Source organism: Palaemon carinicauda, chromosome 13, assembly GCF_036898095.1.
Source record: "Palaemon carinicauda isolate YSFRI2023 chromosome 13, ASM3689809v2, whole genome shotgun sequence".
Lineage (NCBI taxonomy): Eukaryota > Metazoa > Arthropoda > Malacostraca > Decapoda > Palaemonidae > Palaemon > Palaemon carinicauda.
This window is the reverse complement of record NC_090737.1, coordinates 12,602,051-12,614,550: the sequence shown is the minus strand read 5'-3', so window position 1 is coordinate 12,614,550 and position 12,500 is coordinate 12,602,051.

The window sequence follows — 12,500 nt, the reverse complement described above, 5'->3', positions numbered from 1 at the left end:
TTTCCAAGTGACTTTTAGTATCAATAACTGCAATAGTTTTCTCATGTTCTCAATATTATGAGTTATTCCAATTTATAAGTTTTTATTTGAACACCATCCAGCACCTCCCCCCCAAAAAAAAAATTTTCTATAGCAAAGAAATATGTATTCTGGTTTCTTCCAGGGAACACGACCCAGAATCTAGTCAGATAAGAAAGGATCTTATTTTCGGTTTCTACATCTCTCTTGAATATTGGTTTTGTAAGATGGCAAGTTTGGACGTTGGGGGAAAATATACACAGCAGTATCAAAAGGAACTAGAGATCAGATACGATTCACCTTTTTGAATTTTCACTGAATAGACTCCTGAATTACATACACACATTTATATAAATATTCTTTGGATGTAGTCTCTTTAATATATATGTATATGTATATGTATATATATATATATATATATGTGTGTGTGTGTGTGTGTGTGTGTATACACTGTGCATATATATATATATATATATATATATATATATATATATATATATGTGTGTGTGTGTGTGTGTGTGTGTGTGCGTAAATTTATATTTATTTATATATGTACTCTTATGTATGTTTGTATGTATGTATGTATGTATGTATATATATATATATATATATATATATATAAATATATGTATATATATATATATATATATATATATATATATATATAGTGAGTATGTGTGTGCATGTGTGTATGAGACTATGAAGTACACAGATGGGCAAGTACCCTCTATCGTCTCAAAACTAAATCTTCAGATGGTGAAACCGAAAAGCTCTTAAATTTCGTTCTCCTATATTTGATACGCCGACTGCATTATCATTAAATACTGGCAAAATACTACAATATAAAAGGCAGCACAATAAGAATTCCAGATATCAGAATATTTGTTAAAAGAAAGAAAAAAAAGATAATTTGGAAATTTACAAATTTGGAGGTAAAATCTTTTTTCCAAGGAGGCTTGACAAGATGATAATACGAAGTCCCTCCTTCAGGGCCTTCAGGGCATTCAGACGTGGCCAACGTAGTCCATACCGTAGGGCTATTCCATCCTCCTCCGAATATAAAGTATTAAAACCTGCAATAGTCCCCTATTCCTTGTATACTGTATAAGATGTTTTGTTCTACGTCGTTCAAAGGTTTAAATGCCACTCATGAATAGCAGAAGGAAGAGACAGTGACATTGCCCTAGCTAGTGAGACAATATGATCAGCGCCCAAGCCCCCTCTCCATCCAAGCTAAGACCAGAGAGAGCTAGGCAATGCCTGCTGATAACTCAGCAGGTAGACCTATGGGCTCCCCAAAACCCCTCATCCATAGCTCTCAAGGAGGGTCAGGTTGCAGATAATACAAGAAACTATCGAGCTTGAGCAGGACTCGAAGAACCCCAGTCCGGCAGGCAGGGACATTTCCAATAGCTCATGCTGTTGTCTTTTCATTGCCAGATTTTCCTTCCCGATAAATTGCATGGTTCCACTATGCGATGAGTTCGAAGTCGGACCCTCAGGGCCTAGTCCAGGGTCCCATGTAGCCTTAAATGGGAGGTTTTTCCATCCTCTACTGAGTGTCTGCAGTTTTATTATTATCATTATTATTATTAATTGCAGTTACAGCCCTAGTTGGAAAAGCAGGATGTTATAAATCAAGGGGCTCCAACAGCGAAAATAACTCACTGAGGAAAGTAAACATGGACAAATAAAATATTTCAAGAACAGTAACATTACAATAAATACCTCCTAAATACTTTTGAACTACGCCTGATCTCCAGTTCCTTTGGGCCGCCTTGTACCTCATTGGTAGATGTAGTCTTGTTGAGGGCAATGGTTTCCTTGCCCTTCCACTTTCAAAAACTATTCCTAGACACGGTCTTGTATGTAAATATCAGTATATACGGATGAACTATATTCATACCTTCTTTTTAGTGAGGCAGATTTGCACCGACTCGCAAGGGTGCCCTTTTTGCTCGGAAAAGTTTCCTGATCGCTGATTGGTTGGACAAGATAATTCTAACCAATCAGATATCAGGAAACTTTTCCGAGTCGGTGCAAATGCGCCTCATTAAAAAAAATAAATATAGTTCTCTTGCTTTGGGTACACTCGGTCACACTATTCTAACTTATTTCTCTTCCTCTTGTTTTTAAGTTTTTATAGTTTATATAGGAAATATCTATTCTAATGTTGTTACTGCTCTTAAAATATTTAATTTTTCCTTGTTTCCTTTCCTCACTAGGCTATTTGCCCAGTTGGAGCCCCTGGGCTTATTGCATCCTGCTTTTCCAACTAGGGTTGTAGCTTAGCAAGTAATAATAATAATAATTCCATCATCACTGAACAAAAACCTCTCCTGTGTTGTTCCTTTTGCATGAATTACGCCGACGGCATTTCCAGATACTGGTTGTGCTTTCATCAAGATTGCATTGAATAATGGAAATACATTCCAGCGTTAACTTCCGAGAACAAGTGTTTGCCAAATAAAAAGAAAAGCACAGAGAAATATTAAAACTGCAAATCATGACTGGTTTAGAAATGTATAATTAAAAAACTTATTTTCAAGAAGGTGTTTAAAGGTTTTAAAGGCCGCTCATGAATAGCAGAACTAAGGGACAGTGACATTGTCCTATCAGGTAGGTAGTAGGTTGGCCTGGGCACCAGCCACCCGTTGAGATACTACCGCTAGAGAGTTATAGGGTCTTTTGGCTGGCCAGACTGTAGTATATTGGATCCTTCTCTCTGGTTATGATTAATTTTCCTTTTGCCTACACCCACACACACACACACACATACCGAATAATCTGGCCTATTCTTTACATATTCTCCTCTGCCTCATATACCTGAGAACACTGAGATTACCAAACAATTCTTCTTACTGCACTGTAATTGTTCAGTGGCCACTTTCCTCCTTGTAAGGGTAGAAGAGACTCTTTAGCTATGGTAAGCAGCTCTTCTAGGAGAAGGGCACTCCAAAATCAAACCATTGTTCTCTAATCTTGGGTAGTGCCATAGCCTCTGTACCATGGTCTTCCACTTTCTTTGGTTAGAGTTCTCTTGCTTGAGGGTACACTCGGGCACACTATTCTATCTTAATTCTCTTCCTCTTGTTTTGTTAAAGTTTTTATAGTTTATGTAGGAGATATTTATTTTAATGTTGTTGCTCTTCTTAAGATATTTAATTTTTTTCGTTTCCTTTCCTCACTGAGCTATTTTTCCCTGTTGGAGCTCCTGGGGTTATAGCATCCTGCTTTTCCAAGTAGGGTTGTAGCTTAGCAAATAATAATAATAATAATAATAATAATAATCAGGACAAAGCACTAGAGACTGACCATATATACATATGATCAGCGCCCAAGCCCCCACTCCACCAAAGCTAGGACCAAGGAGTGCCAGGCAAAGGCTGCTGATGACTCAGCAGATAGACCTATAGGTTCCCCCAAACCTCCCATCCTTAACTCACAAGGATGATGAGGTTCCAGCGATCAAAGGAACTAACGAGTTTGAGCGGGACTCGAACCTCAGTCTGGCATTCACCAGTCAGGGACGTTACCACATCGGCCACTTTTTTTTATTTTCGTATTTTATATACTGATATGGAAAAGGTCACTCTTTTTCTTACCCTACCATCCATACCGTAAAATTTTTGTTGGTCTATCAGTGCTCATGAAAATATCTTTAAAATTTACAAGAAGAAAATTATCAGGATTTGCAGAGGTCTCATTTATTCAAGTGGAATGTTTCTCTCTCTCTCTCTCTCTCTCTCTCTCTCTCTCTCTCTCTCTCTCTCGTCCCATTTGTTACTCGTTCAATTCTCGACGCATTCCTGCTAGTTGCGCCCTCCGATAAAAAGACGATTAAATCGGTATGTAGCACTAAGATTGGGTATGTAGCTATTTTATTGCACGAGGGACGTTGTTTAATGGCTGCAATGAGTTTCAGATCCTTTCATCTCCTCCGTCACTAGCCCCAGGCCTTTAGTTTAAAGGTTTAAAGGCCACTTATGAGTGGCAGAGGCAAGGGAGAGGGACATTGCGCTAGCAAGCAGGACAGTGCCCCAGAGACCATCTATACCAAGGTATATAGAATTGCTTATTCTATACACCTTGGTCTATACATATGATCAGCACCCATGCCCCCTCTCCACCCAAGCTAGGATCCGGGAAGGTCAGGCAATGGCTGCAGATGACTCAGCTGATATACCTATAAGCTCCCCCAAAAGCCCCCAACCTTAGCTCACAAGGATGGTAAGGTTGCAGACACTAAAGACAGTAACGAGTCTGAGCGGGACTCGAACCCCCGTCTGGCAAACACCAGATAGAGACGTTACCAATCAGGCCACCAAAACCTATTATTCAGAAAACTCTGTGGTATTCTATCTAATCACCTCATAAGTATTATTGATTATTTCATATTTTAAGCTATAGTCAATTCTTTTTGGTGAGGCAGATTTGCACGGTGCCCTTTTAGCTCAGAAAAATTTCCTGCTATTTGATGGGTTAGAATGATCTTGTCCAACCAATCAGCGATCAGGAACCTTTTCCGAGCTAAAAGGGCACCACTGCGAGTCGGTGCAAATCTACCTCACTAAAAAGAATTGACTATTGTTCTTGTATTTTTTCTCTGTTCTTAACCTTTTTACTATAGGTTAACCTCTTGAAGGTTATCATTACAGCCAGTGCACTATTGATTATTTCATATTTTAAGCTATAGTCAATTCTTTTTAGTGAGGCAGATTTGCACCGACTCGCAGCGGTGCGCTTTTAGCTCGGAAAAATTTCCTGCTATCTGATTGGTTGGAATTATCTTGTCCAACCAATCAACGATCAGGAAACTTTTCCGAGCTAAAAGGGCACCACTGCGAGTCGGTGCAAATCTGCCTCACTAAAAAGAATTGACTATTGTTTTTGTATTTTTGCTTTGTTCTTAACCTTTTTACTATAGGTTAACCTCTTTAAGGTTATCATTACAGCCAGTGCACCATTGATATGACAGCGCCTACCAACAGCCTTTATGTATTAGCCCAAATGCTACCAAATTATACATTTTAGTGCATTTTCAGTCATCTCATACAGATAGATCTCCACCCGGAAATAATGACCTTGTTTACAGTAATTTCATGCAATGCTATCAAAACTTAACATTATTACCAGTAACACACAAACACATGTACGTAGACCCACTCATAAGTTAATTCGAGTTTCCCTTTGGAAGCCAAATGTTGAGGATGAATGTAAATAAAAGAATACTTTGTTGGTGTGCTTACATTTTATATATATATATATATATATATATATATATATATATATATATATATATATATATATATATATATATATATATCGCAATTTATTCTCTGCCTAATTAACTAAAAGATGTCCTAGAAATGTTGTAGCTATGTTGACACCGAAAACTTTCGTGTAATAGCCTCGACTGAACTAAAGCCCCAATAATTTCAACACTCCGACATTTCCATTACGTTACCTCAATATTTTTTTTTCCAGAAAAGATTGGGTTACCATAGCCTATTCACAGTTTAATAATTTCCAAAGTCTCTCCTAGAAGAGGAAATTATTTAGTGATATTGTAAAGAAAACGGAATCTGCCTTTGCGCTCAGGAAACCGAGAATTTCCAGCTGGTAATGGAGACGAGGTGACTCGGGAGGTGGCTGTCGTCGCCAGACTTCCTCTCTAAATTTTCGCCTTATGAGGCGGTTCTGGGGCCGCTGCAGGAGGTCCACCTTAGGTGGCAGCGGCGTTAATAGCTTCCTGCTTGGACCAAAGGGCGGAATCGGCCATCAATGAAAGGGCCTCCGCCTTATCGAAAAACCAACTTAACCTTTACACACTCGGGACCTCATTGATCAGGAGGGAAATTACACTTGCTGACTCCCCGCCCCCCCCCCTCTCTCTCTCTCTCTCTCTCTCTCTCTCTCTCTCTCTCTCTCTCTCTCTCTCTCTCTCTCTCTCTCTCTCTCTCGGGTCACGTTGACTTCTTGACGAGGAGGAAACGAAAGAAATGTCTTTCTCGACGTCATTTCTCCTTGCCGAATTTTAGGACATTTCTTTGGAGTGTTCTTTGGTATTAAATGGACTTTGACCCTTCCACTTTTTATTTTCTCTCTCTGGCTACGGCTCCCTTTTTCTTTTGCTTACACTACACAGAATAGTTTGGCCTATTTTCCACATTCTTCTCTATCTTCTTCGCTGAAGTGGTTAACTACTGCACTGTAATTATTCAGTGGCTACTTTCCTCTTGGTCAGGATAGAAGAGACTATTTAGCTGTGGTGAGCAACTCTTCAAGGAGAAGGGCACTCCAAAATCAAACCATTGTTATCTAGTCTTAGGTAATGCCATAACCTCTGTACCATGGTCTTACACTGTCTTGGGGTAACGTTCTCTTGCTTGAGGGTACACTCTGGTATACTGCTCTATCTTATTTCTCTTCCTCCAATTTTTTTATGCATATATAGTTTATATAGAAAAGATCTATTTTATTGTTGATACTATTCTTAAAATATTTTATATAAATTGTTCTTTATCTTGCAGTTTATTCATATCCTAATTTAATTTCCTCAGTGGGCTATTTTTCCTGTTGGAACCCTTTGGGCTTATAGCATCCTACTTTTCCAACTAGGTTTGTAGCTTAGTTAGTAATAATACTGTTTCTCATAATAATAATAATAATAATAATAATAATAATAATTTGCTTCTCTTTACACGATAGAATCTTAATCCTAATTTTGACTTGTGTTACAGATGATTTCTATGTTACACTTTAATATGTAAAAACATAGCAAAGCTTCACATAGAAAAATTTTAAAACATTCAAATATTTGAAATCCTTTACATTTTCAATAAAAATCTTGTTGCGTATCTTGGTCATTCCGCTATCCAAAGTACGGTCATACTCTTACCGTTAAGCCAGAAATCTTTTTCCAATTGTGGTGGCCTGTTGGTAGCGTCCTTGCCTAGTGATTGCCGGACTGGGGTTCGAGTCCCGCTCAAACTCGTTAGTTCCTTTGATCGCTGCAACTTACCATCCTTGTGAGCTAAGTATGGGGATTTTTGGGGGAGCCTATAGGTCTATCTGCTGAGTCATCAGTAACCATTGCCTGGCCCTCCTTGGTTCTAGCTTGGGTGGAGAGCGGGGCTTAGACGCTGATCATATGTATATATGGTCAGTCTTTAGGGCATTGTCATGCTTGCTAGGGCAGTGTCAATGTCCCATGCCTCTGCCATTCATGAGCGGCCTTTACCCAAGGGGTTAACTACTGTACTGTAATTGTTCAGTGGCTACTTTCCTCTTGGTAAGGGTAGAAGAAACTCTTCAGCTATGGTAAGCAGCTCATCTAGGAGAAGGACACTCCAAAATCAAACCATTGTTCTCTAGTCTTGGGTAGTTCCATAGCCTCAGTACCATGGTCTTCCACTGTCTTGGGTTAGAGTTCTGTTGCTTGAGGATACACTCGGGCACACTTCTATCTAGTTTTTCTTCCTCTTGTTTTGTTAAAGTTTATCTAGTTTATATAGGAGATATTTATTTTAATGATGTTACTATACTTAAAATATTTTATTTTTCTTTATTTCCTCTCCTCACAGGGCTATTTTCCCTGTTGGGGCCCCTGGGCTTATAGCATCCTGCTTTTCCAACTTGCGTTCTAGCTTAATAATAATAATAATAATAATGATAATAATAATAATAATAATAATAATAATAATAATAATAATAATAAAGGTATCGCCACTCAGAAAGTGATAGATAAGACATTTTGCGAAAGAATATTAAACTGCTAATTCAAATTTTACTACTTTACCAGACCCAGATTTCGACTGAAACACGACTAATTATTATTTTATAATTATTATTTTTTCTATTCCATTTTATTATTTTTTTGTTATTATTGTTCTTTTAACTTCCTTTCCAACTAGTTTATAATTCCAAAATTTAATCTACTTCGAGTCTAATATTTCATCTCCCAAACTGCTGATCAAAAATTATTTTTTTTTTAAGATTTTATTTCTATTTCGTGTATTTTAATTCATTGTATTTATATATGTGGATCTGCTAAAAGGTAGTAAGTTTGCCAGGGCACTAGCCACCCGTTGAGATACTACCGCTAGAGTTATTAGGTCCCTTGACTTGCCAGATAGTACTATATTGGGGCCTTCTCTCTGGTTACGCTTAGAGTTCTCTTGCTTGAAGGTATACTCGGGCACGCTCTTCTATCTAATTTCTCTTCCTCTTTTCTGTTAAAGTTTTTATTGTTTATATAGGAAATATTTATTTTAGTGCAATCACTGTTTCCTGAAATATTTTATTTTTTCTTGTTTCCTTTCCTCACTGGGCTATTTTCCCCGTTGGGGCCCCTGGGCTTATAGCATCCTGGTTTTCCAGCTAGGGTTGTATCTTAGCAAGTAATAATAATAATAATAATAATAATATTTTTTGTGCTTCTAAACACGTAGAAATCCGATTGCAGGGGATAGCAGAGACATCTGGCGGTAATGCAAGGCAACGGTGCGCTATAATATCAAGATAATTAAAACAGACATCAACAGGTGGCTGTGAAGCTCAGACTTGTTCGTGGCTCTCTACAACCTACAGACGATTCTGCGGAATTGTACCATATTAATTATTTCATTCAAATATACCATATTTTAAGTATTTTTTTTTTCTTTTAATTTGTTTGCGAGGGCGTTTGGACATTTCTTAAATTTTGAAAATTTTTAATATACCGTGTTTCCAGTTTATTGTTTCTTTTGATGTCTAAAACGATAATTCAAACAGGTTTCTCATTCAAACTTCAAACTTGCAGCAAATGTTTTTATGTTGAACAGGCTGACATAAGTGTTTTTATAGTTTATATATATCTGTTGTAATGTTATGTTTTTAAAATATTTTATTTTAGTTGTTCTTTACTTCTTATATGGTTTGTTTATTTCCGTACTTCTTTTCCTTACTGGGCTCTTTTTTCCTATTGGAGCATTTTGAGCTACCAGTATCTTGCTTTTTCACTTAGGGTTGTATCTTAGCTAATAATAATAATAATAATAATAATAATAATAATAATAATAATAATAATAAAATAGTAATAATAATGATAATAATAATGATAATGATAATAAAAATAATAATAATAATAATAATAATAATATTGACCTTTGTATTGCATGAAGCTACTACTGAACTCCATCAGAGACAATATAATTGTATATTGTAGGTGACATTTTTGCAGCGCCCTTGTTAAGCTCTTAAATTGACTGGCTCTTTATTCTATCCTTGTTTTTCCTGTTACAATTTTTTAATAATCTGATTGGGCCAATTGAGACATGGTAATCAATATAGTAATGTCGAGGTATCAATTTGATATGAAATGCAATGGTAATTGAATGTACGTTCATAAATATATAATGTTTAATATTTCAGTTACAAAGGTTTGTCATACAAATGCTCTCTCTCTCTCTCTCTCTCTCTCTCTCTCTCTCTCTCTCTCTCTCTCTCTCTCTCTCTCTCTCTTGATAGAAAAAGTTAATGTTGTTTACTAGTTTTGTCTCCCAATGAGATTGCATTCATAGTGCAGTAAATTGTTGACCACAGTTGCATCCTGGTTATAATTGATAATTATAATTATGATTATAATTATGATTACAAATGTTAATTCAGTATTCATAACTAAGTATTCTTAGCACGTACCAAGGTCTTACTTGATGGACGTACTAAGGTCTTACTTGATTTATAGAACCAAAATCAACACCAGAAAGGATACAGCTTATCAAATTCAATGGATTTGCATTTTAATAACGATTGGTAATAGCTGTTTTATCGAACTGAATAATAGCAACTATAATGATTTTCCAAATCCGTATTAGCCATAATACTATTTTACCAAAATTACTAAACGAATTAATACAGATTAATAAAATCAATAGGGGCAGTGATATTGTTGATATAATTCATCAATAGGAACAGTAATGATAATCAAAATTAAAAGTGTTAATAATATTCATTATCAAAGTTAGTTATTAATACGATATTTATCCAATCCCGCAATGGAGGCCATAATATTCATCAGAATTCGATATATGATAGATGATAATTGCAATATTCATTAACACTATCATTGATAAAGAAAAAAAAAACACAATACTAACTGTCTTTTTATCGATGTGGTAACGTCCCTGACTGGTAATCGCCAGACTAGTGTTCGAGTCCCTCTCAAACTCGTTAGTTTTTTGGTCGGTGCAATCTCACCATCCTTGTGAGCTAAGGATGGGGGTGTTTGGGGGAGCCTATAGGCCTATCTGCCGAGTCATCAACAGCCACTGTCTGGCCCTCCTTGGTCCAAGCTTGGATGGAGAGTGGGTTTGGGCTCTGATCTTATGTAATATGGTCAGTCTCTAGGGCAGTGTCCTGCTTGATAGGGCAATGTCGCTGTCCCTTGCCTCTGTCATTCATGAGTGGCCTTTAAACCATTAAATAGAGGTAATGGCTATTGGTTAAAACAACATGGAAACCATAGAAAGGATCTATGCTGAAAGTATATATTGTAGGATGATATCCCTAATGCAAGGATTTACCTCGAGCTTCTGATAAAAAATTTCGTCTGCTGTGAAGTATCGGTTTTTTTCTCATCTTCCCTTTAACTTCCCCCCTCCCCTCACCCATGGCCATATCCTCAATCCTTCGGGTCCCCCTTCTTACCTTCCTGTCCCCCTAAGAAATTAAATTCCAATAACAAGTGAACGTGCGTCCCTCAGAGCATATGATTCTAAACACAAGCTGGAAACTTGAACAAGATTATAGCAAATTCACTCTCATAATCGTCGAACTTCAAGTTGTATTGTCGAGGGTGTAAACAAGGACGGACGTCGTCCGAAAAAGCAAGCGGGACTCTGGCTTCGGTTTGGGATCGTGGCCATCCAACTGGAGCAGCAGGGCCGATCGCTGGTTGAAGTCGCTGGTGGAGCCAAAGCCGGTTGGAGGGCTGGCAGCAGCTAGGAACACCAGGTGCGAGGTACCAACTTCGGAAAGTTATGCCGCAAATTAATTTCATCTTGGAGGGCTTAGGATACTATGTCATCGGGAGGGGAGGGGGGTGTCGGTTTTCGGGGGGAGGATTATAGGGGTGGTGGTGGACCGCAACACATCTGCTCCTTCAGACATGGAGTTACTTATTAAAGAGACTTAAGCTTTCAGGTTCTTGATGATTTTCCTTTTTTTTTTTTATATAACCCTTTGTTTCCTTTCGATATGACCGGTAAGGTCAGTATAACTTTTTTTTTTCTTTTACCGCACTTTAATTTGTAAAGAATGGTAAATGAGAAAGAAGGAAAATTTTTAAAAAGTATGAGAATATAGTAAAAGTACCAATAATAAGATAAAGATATGACATTCTAAAAGCGAAGAACCGTTCGATTTAATGTGGAATATTGACATTAAAAGGGAGATGATTAATCAAACAGAAAGGAAGACGGAACATAATACGTAACACTAAAGAAAAGAACAAAAATCAACATTAACCCATACAAATATCTTTTGAATGCACCAATAAATAAATTGCTCTCTCTCTCTCTCTCTCTCTCTCTCTCTCTCTCTCTCTCCTTATTGGAATTCACAAAGAGCTATCGGCTGCGTACTTTGGACTTCAGTTAAGGGGACATAAAACCTTTCAAAATTAGTATCCCTCCCTTGGCCCTCCGAAGTGCCTACACTCCCAAGGCGCCACCAGATATCCTGAGGCCCTTAGGAATCCCACTCGGGTCTCCAAGACCATTCCCTGGGGCCTGGTCCCTATCCTCAGGACCCCTTTTCAAATATCCGGCAGGGATCATGCAGCTTATTGTTAAACCGGAGCTGAAGTCGAACATGAACTAATCAAATAAGCGATAGAAAAGAAAAGGTTCGTTTTACGATGCAGTTTCTTATCCCGTGTGTAGACACACACACACACACACGGGGGGGGGGGGGGGGGGTAAAGGTTACGTTTCTCAGTATAAAGGAGTGGGAACTTGAGTATGTTGATAAGAAGAAAATACATTTTATGTTTCATTTTCACTTTCTGTGTTACAAAGCCTTGCCTTAGAGAAAATTTAGTTTCGGTGTAAATATCAGGATTATATACGTTTCTCTATTCTGTTATGACCAGGTCTTTAGAGTCCTCTGTCTTAATAAGGTAAAGGTTTGGGCTGATTCTTATTCATTAATCCTTATCTTAAGGTCTTAAGTAGTCAGGTTTTCATATTTTTTTTTTATTATTATTTTAATTGGCAGATTTTGCCTCTTAAAGACCCTTTTTGGACCTTTTTTTTGGGGGGGGGTTTGATATCATAAAAGTCTGCTTGGTCTTTGGAAGTTCCTCTTGTATAGGGTCAGGCAAAATGATCTGACACATTTGTAGGTTTAATAAAAGACAAATAAAGTAAAGAAAAAAAAAGTTTTTTTTTATTTTTGAAAAGTACATATAATGTCTTTCTTTTTCATTATGATTTTAAAAA